Source organism: Aegilops tauschii, chromosome 7 (assembly GCF_002575655.3).
Source record: "Aegilops tauschii subsp. strangulata cultivar AL8/78 chromosome 7, Aet v6.0, whole genome shotgun sequence".
NCBI classification, from domain to species: Eukaryota; Viridiplantae; Streptophyta; class Magnoliopsida; order Poales; family Poaceae; genus Aegilops; species Aegilops tauschii.
The window spans coordinates 57,876,754-57,885,070 of record NC_053041.3 but is presented as its reverse complement, the minus strand read 5'-3'; positions in this window follow the sequence as shown (position 1 = coordinate 57,885,070).

Genomic DNA, 8,317 nt, shown 5'->3' with positions numbered 1-8,317 from the left:
CTGAAAATATTATGATAAAAATAGACCCGGGGGGGCATAGTTTTCACTAGAGGCTTCTCTCTTGAAAGAACGCATATAGTGGGTAACAAATTACTGTTGAGCAATTGATAGATAAGCGAATAATTATGACGACATCCAAGGAAATGATCATGAATATAGCCATCATGTCCATGAAAAGTAGACCAACTCCTGCATGCATCTACTACTATTACTCCACATATCGACTGCTATCCAACATGCATCTAGTGTATTAAGTTAACAAGAACGGAGTAACGCCTAAAGCAAGATGACATGATGTAGAGGGATATATCCAATCAATATGAATAAACCCCACCGTTTTATCCTTAATGGCAACAATACAAATACGTTCCTCGCTACCCCATCTGTCACTGGGTGAGGACACCGTAAGATTGTACCCATTACAAAGCACCTCTCCCATTGCAAGAAAAATCAATCTAGTCGGCCAAACCAAATCAATAGATTAGAGAGAAATACAAAGATATCTTAATCATGCATAAAAGAGTTCAGAGAGGACTCAAAATAATATTCATAGATAATCTGATCATAAACCCACAATCCATCGGATCTCAACAAATGCACCGCAAAATAAGATTACATCGAATAGATCTCCAAGAACATCGAGAAAAATATTGTATTGAAAATCAAAGAGAGAGAATAAGCCATCTAGCTACTAGCTATGGGCCCATAGGTCTGTGGTCAACTACTTACACATCATCGGAAGGGCAGCAAGGTTGATGTAGATGCCCTTCGTGATCGAATCCCCCTTCGGTGGAGTACCGACAAAGGCCTCCAGATGGGATCTCACGAGGACTGAAACTTGCTGCGGCGGAAAAGTATTTTTGGCGTGCCCTCTGATGTACGGGGAATATTTGGGTATTATAGAGCAAAGATTAGGGTCTAGGGCGTGCCTGGTGAGAAGAGTTACTGGAGGAGGCCACCCAGGTGCCCGCAAGACACCAGGGCGCACCCACCCCCTCCCCCCAGGCATGCCCTTGCAGGTAGTGGGCCCCCTGGACTACTTCTGGCGACCATCTTCTGGTATATAACGTCATTTGACCTAGAAAAATAAGGATAGGACTTTCGGAACGGAGCTCTGCCGTCTTGAGGCGGAACTTGGGCAGGAGCACTTTTGCTCTCTGGCACAGAGATTCCGCCGGTGATACTTCCCTCCGAGAGGGGGAAATCGAAGCCATCGTCATCACCAAAAACCCTCTCATCATGGGAGGATCAATCTCCATCAACATCTTCACCAGCAACATCTCATCTCAAACCATAGTTCATCTCTTGTATTTAATCTTTGTATCCAAACCTCACATTGGTACGTGTGGGTTGCTAGTAGTGTTGATTACATCTTGTAGTTGATGCTAGTCGGTTTATTTGGTGGAAGATAATATGTTCAGATTGTAGGAGATATGCCCTAGAGGCAATAATAAATGTTATTGATTATCTCCCTGTTCATAATGATGTTTATGTTCCATGCTATAACTGCTGTGGTTCCCGAGCCCGTATATCCATAAAGGCTCTAGGGAGAACCCATATGCACGTGTGGAATAATAAACGGTAAAATGTATTCCTAGTCGTGCCTCTAAGACTAGCTCAAGTATTGCATGATGATTATGTTTTCCCAATCATGGACATGTCTATGCCAAGCAATTTTGAGGGCACAATGTCAGGAAGGACATTTGTGTTGAATCGACCCGAATTGATGTTATGTATGAGATACATTCGTCACAAGTTAATGTTTTATAACACAGAGATAGTTAATGTTTGCATAATTCCTTAGACCATGAGAGTATCGAGTTTCTTCATGCTTGCTTCATGAACTTTGGGGTTTGTTAAACGTCATCCGTAACTGGATGGCTATTACGACGGCTTACGGGTTCATGGGAAAGTATGTTAAGTGACTTGATAGCTCGAGATTGGGATTTTCTCCTCCGACGATCGAGAGATATACTCGGGCCCTCTCGGTGTTACGGTGTCCATCATCGTTTGGCCAGACACTTTGTGATTTGATCACGGGGATGCCGGAACACGAAACGAGAAAAGAGAACAAAACCGGTAATGAGGTAACTGGCATAGTGGACAAAGTGTTGGCCCACGGGGATGTAATAAATCTCACCTCAGGTGTTTGTGATATATCGTGAAGCAATAGAAATAGCTCACTGCAACTGGAGGTTCACTCGAATATTCATTCGTGTGGGTATAGGGGTCAATATGGGTGTCCACGGCTCCGATGTTGATCATTGATCGGAAGGGGTTCCGGGTCATGTCTATACTTCACCGAACCTATAGGGTCACACGCTTAAGGGTCATCTATCTGCTGAATACTAGACAGGGACTGAGAGAAAATCACCGAAAAAGTTTCGGACGCCGAAAAGTTTCGGACAGCGGAATCGTATCGCAGAGAGAGGTCATCGGATAAGTTTCGATGATACCGAAAAGTTGTTTCGGGATACACCATTAAGTCAAATCGGTTTCGGCACATGCCTGATAATTCTTGGAGGATGCCAGAATCATTCTGGAAGCTTTTTGGAATTTTCTGAGATAAAAACCGGAAATGTTCCGAAGCTGCCGGAGCCACTTTAGATGTTTTTCGCAGATGAAATTCACTAATCTGAAATTGTTTCAGAACGAATCCAAAATCATTTTAGTGGGCACTGGAATTATTCTAAGACCCACAGAAATATTTTCGGATTTAGTGGATGTGAAAAATTGTCTTCATGAATAGTGAAAATGCATTCTTGTTTCTTTTCGCAGATGAAAATCACTAAACCGAAATTGTTTCGGAATGCGTTGAAAATTATTTTAGTGGGTACTGGAAATGTTCTGAGCCCACATAAATATTTTCAGTTCGAACGGACGCTGAAAAATGTCATCATGAATAGTGAAAGTGCTTTTTGCTTGGCTTCTTGGAGAAGCCACCTTGAGGGTCTTTTTGGTATTTCCCCCCTTGGTTTCTTGGAGAAGCCACCCTTGGGCTTGGCCTATAAATAGGGGTGGAGGGGGCTGCCTAAAGGATCATCCCTTCTCACATACAAGTGCCATGCATGATCTGGCTTGTCTCTCCCTCCCAGCGAAATAGTTTCGTAGAGCCGAAAGGCTGTCTGGGTTCCGGTGGGAACTAGTTCTGGACGGCGAAGCCCTGCCGGATAGATGACACCGTATGTGTGCAACTCTGTAGAGAGATCGTAGTTTCGGTCTTAGTTCATGAGTGCCTCCCGAAGGGCTGTCCGTGTGACCGTCCGAGTTTCAAAGGTCCTCCCGAAGGGCTGTCCGAGTGACCGTTCGAGTTTCAAAGGTCCTCCCGAAGGGCTGTCCGCGACACCGTCCGGGGGGGGCTGTTCGACCGCCTTCCGGAGGGTTGTCTGAGGAGCAGATGAGGGTATACATCCTCGCGGTTGGGAGGTTGTAAATCCTAGCTGCGGGGATCTGCACCGCTGATCGTCATCGACTCTACTTCCCGCTGCGCTACGAGTCGGTAACGAAAAAGATCAAACCTTGTATGCAGTCTCCATAGTGGTCCTGGGCTGGTGCGTAAGTCGGAATTTTTTTGTTTTCTGCTGCGTTACCCTTCAGTGGCATCATGAGCCGTGCTATGCGTAGATGCAGGTTGCGATCTAGAATACATAGAGATGTATGGGTATTGCATAATATAATTAGGTAGTAGATGAGATCTATTGCTGAAAATTATTTATGCGGGTGACAGATGAAATCTGTTACCCGATGTTCTTGTTGCTTCCCTAGAATTTGCGTTTGCTCAATCTTGAGACAGCATGGTGGAATTTGACAAAGTTCTGGCAATCCGTGATCCTGATTGATCATGGAAGTGCTATCAGTTCTTTGGGTTCTGCCGTAGTCAAAAGAAAGATGAAATTCGCAGATGAAAGGGCAATGCAGATATGATCTGCACGGGGGTCATGCGTATGACGAATTTTAGTATGGGGTTCGAGATTTTATTGTCTCGTGCTTCATACACCCTGCAAAGTTAATCTAGCGACATGAACTATCATACTTGATGATGAACGTTGGTCGCTACGGTTTAAGTCAAAACCTTAGAAGCCACGTAAAATAAATTTTGCATAAACCGATTAGAGGCGTCTAACTTGGTTTTGCAGGATGTGCATGTGATGTGGTATAGCAGTGCTCATACTAATTCGATTATGTATGAGATGACTATATGATGTAATTTGATTAACATGACCAGCGTGTCATGATTCGGCATGATGGCTGGAGCCATACGATTGCACTTTAATGACCTGCGTGTCAACCTTGTTGTAATGCATTATTTTGTTAGCTATAGAGATAGCAATATTATCTGGTGCATCGACAAGGTGGTGGCAATCTTCGCGAAGGTGAACACCGACGCGAATGCCGAAGACGAAGAAATGAAATACTTCTCCGTCAGAAAGGGCTATACCATATCATGCTATTATGAATTGCCTGAGATGTTTATCCCTTATGATGCACCCTTCTTGATTGTGCGGTAGTCGCTTTTATTAGGGTGATCTCTCACTTAAAATACCAAGTAGTTAGTGTTCTCCCAAGTGTAGCACCGTCACGGCACCTATCTTTTCGGGGTGCGCCGTGTCACACGGGTACGAACGATTAGAGAAGTGTGAGGCGGGTGAGTTGAGACCTTGCAGCGAGATCACTTGGTTGTCTTGACGTTCAGGCATGACCGTCATGAGCTCGGAACACACGCATCGAAAGATGAACAAGAGTCACATAGAGATGTGATTGGCAAGTTGGCCTACCGGTTGAGATTTTTCGTCATCAGTGGTGTTACACCAATGGCGAACAATTGAAATGTGGGTCTTGTATCACTCACAATCAATTTTGAGAGATATTGATTTGAGTGGGAGCGCACTGTTGAATTAACATGTTTAATTCTCAATGCAATTAATTTTGAACACTGTCTAAGTGTGGTTTGCATAATAGTTATAGAATAATGGCTCGCATTTCCACCTTCCCTATTAAAATTGAATAGCTGTTAAATATATGGTTAAAACTTTACGATTGGTAACGTAATATGAGGATTGTCCTCAAAAGTGCCGAGAAGGACTTTGTCCTATCGCATGCTTTCCGTATCCTCCCGCTAATGCTATGGATCATGTGACTCTCGTCCTTCGATCCAAAAGCTAGAATTCTGTTACGGTCAAGTGGAATATGTTTGCTTCCATGAAACCCAAACTTCGAAAGTTGGGATAGTTATATGATATTCATGGAACTGAAAATTATTTTCAGATACAAACAAAGCAATGTTTGTTTGCAAGTATTAGTAAAAGTGTTTACTATGCATTTGACTGTTGGGAAAGGGATCCAGAAGAACGCCTGTCATATAATGAAAGGTGAATAAAACAACAACTTAAAGAGAAAGGAAGTGTCCAAAGGGTGTTAGTATGACTTACACGCCTAGGAAGTCCGGGGCTAATGCCACTCTTAAGTTGGGTGCTTCTTCTGAGAGTAGGAGAAATACTAAAAGTTAAACTGTTAGAAGTATAAAGGCAAAAGGAAAGAAGACTGGAATATCCAGCTCATGTATGAATGTCATACAAGTTTTTGATGTATAGTAGGCTGGTCAAAGATATAGTTCTTGGGAATTATGGTTAAACATGTTAATCACTAATTCTTGGGTATTGTGAGTTAATCACAAAGATACCCACTCGATTGCATTCTGTTACGAATCAATGTAAGAGCTACTATGGCCTAAAAGGCTAGCCAGAAATGAGGTTAAGGTATACACAGGGAACATAGTAAATGTTACTATACCTTCCATCGGTGTACTGCCGTCTGTATTTATTTTCATAATTCATTTAGAGTTTTGCAAACTCTATCCCATTGCATAGGGTGTCTTGCAAGAAGGTTGTTCATAAGAGAACTTTTTATGTTCGATGTTATGAATAACACAAGGGCCATACTTTCATTATGAATGAGATGTATGTTATGAATATTGATAATAATACAATACCTCTGGGTTTACTTTCATAATTCATTTTAGAGTTTCATAAACTCTAGCCCATTGCACAATGTTTGTTGCAAAAGAGTTGTTCATAAAAACAACAATTGTTGTTAATTATTATGAATAACATGAAGGGCCATGCTTCCATCCAAGATGGATGTATGTTATGAATATTGATGGTAATATAATACATCCATAACACTGGCGCTAAATGTCGCAAGACTATGAGAATACCACACATGTGTGGCCCGTATTTGGTCACATTGGAGAAACCCGCATGGAAAAAATTCCATTATGATGGATTTTGAAGTCGTTTGATTTTGAATCATCTGACACTTGCAACTTTTCTCCGAAAAGTGAAGTGACTGAAATACCGTTCACAGACCATAAGGAACGAGCAACAAACTTATTGGTGATCATACATTTTGATGTGTGTAGTTCAATAAATGTTGTTGCAAGTAGTGGATTTATATATTTTCAGAAATGACTCAAGTAGATATATGGATATTTGCTTGATGAGACGTAAGTCTGGATCTTTTGAAATCATTCGAAAGGTTTTCAAAATTGAAGTAGAAGTTATTGTAACAAGAAAATTATGTTTCTGCAATTTGATTGCACAAAGGAATATTTGAGTTACATGTTTAGCAAATGTCTGATGAGTTGTGAAAGGGGTTTCATAACTTGCACCTCCCGGAACACCACTGCAAGTGAAAAGTCCGTGGAGATGTAATCTAACCATTTATGACATGGTAAGGTCAAAGATGACATAAATAAATTTGCCATTATCCCTTTTAAAGTGATGCTTTAGAGACTGCGGCTTTTACACTGAAAAGAGCTACATCGGGTCTGTTGAAATGAAGCCATGGTATGGTACGCCCAACCATGTTATATCTTTTCTTAACATTTGGAATATGGGGCTTGTGTAAAAGGTTACAAACCTATTCCAAATCAGACAAGTGCTACTTTGTAGGTTATACCAAAATGTTGGGTATTCCTCCCTCACTATACCGAGGCAAATAGTTTTGCCGCGAAACGGTGTGCTTTTAAAGAGAATGGTTCTTTCAAAAAGGTGAGTCGGAGAATAGTGCATCTCGACGAGATAAACAGTATCTACGTCATCAGATCAAAGGAAAGAGACCTTGGAAGTAATTCCAGAGTTTCCTACAGCGACTGATACGGAAGTCTCTACAATAAAATGTATGAACTTCGGTCGAACTTGAAGCTGAACCACGTAGGAAAGGCTCGTGCAAACCTCTCAGGTGCGCAAACGAGATATTGTTGTTAGACAACATTATACCTACGATACACAAGGAAGCGTTGATGGGCCCTGACTCCGGAATTGGCTAAATGCCAATACAACCCGAGTTAGTTTCCATATAAGTGATTCAAGATTTAAACCTTGATACGCCTTTCGGAAGACTTAGAGTCTGACGAATATTTATGGAACTTAAAACTGATACGGATAAAAATGTTTTATCCATAAAGCTCGACTTGTTGAAACAACAAGTTCAAGAGTTGACTACGATGAGGTTGTTTTCATCGCAGCGATGCTTAAAGTCGGTTCGGGTTGTACTAGCAATTAATACATATTTCAATCATGAGATATGAAACATGGATGATAAAAGGATTTCCATCTGATGGAAATGAAAGCTAGGACTTGTATATGATACAGTCCAAAGTAATTTGTCGATCCAGAGGATGCTAGTAGGTATGCAAACTTCAGAGTTCCAGCAGTGGACAGAAGAGAGCAAAATGGAGTTGGAATCTTCGTGTTTTGATGAAATGGTGAAAGGGGTTTTGACTTCATCAATGGGTAACGAAGATGCTTGTAATTCAAGAAAGTAAGTGGGAGCGTAATAATATTTCTAAAAACCTTATGTGCTTGGCACATTGGTAATTGGAAATAAATTTCCTGACACGAATTAGGACTTCATTTGAAAATAGTTTTTCGATGAAGTGCTTAGGCTAAATAGCCTCAATATTAGGCATGATGATCTATGGAGATAGATTTACCTAATGGGGCTAATCAATGAATACATATTGACAAGATGCTAAAACCTTTTAGCATTTAAAACGCCAATGAGTGATTCTTGCCAAAGTCACATGGAAAGAGTTTTTGCAAGACTCGGTGTCCAAAAACACTGATGAGTAAAATACATGATGCAGATTCCACACACTTTTGTGTTTGGATTAATCATGTATTCCATGGTATGTAAAACAACCAGATATGTCCGATACTCCCAAGGTGTTGCGAGTATGGATACCAAAGTGATCAAATTACTGATCATGGGACAATAGTGAAAGATGTCACAGAGTACTAGAGTAAGTACTGATGAC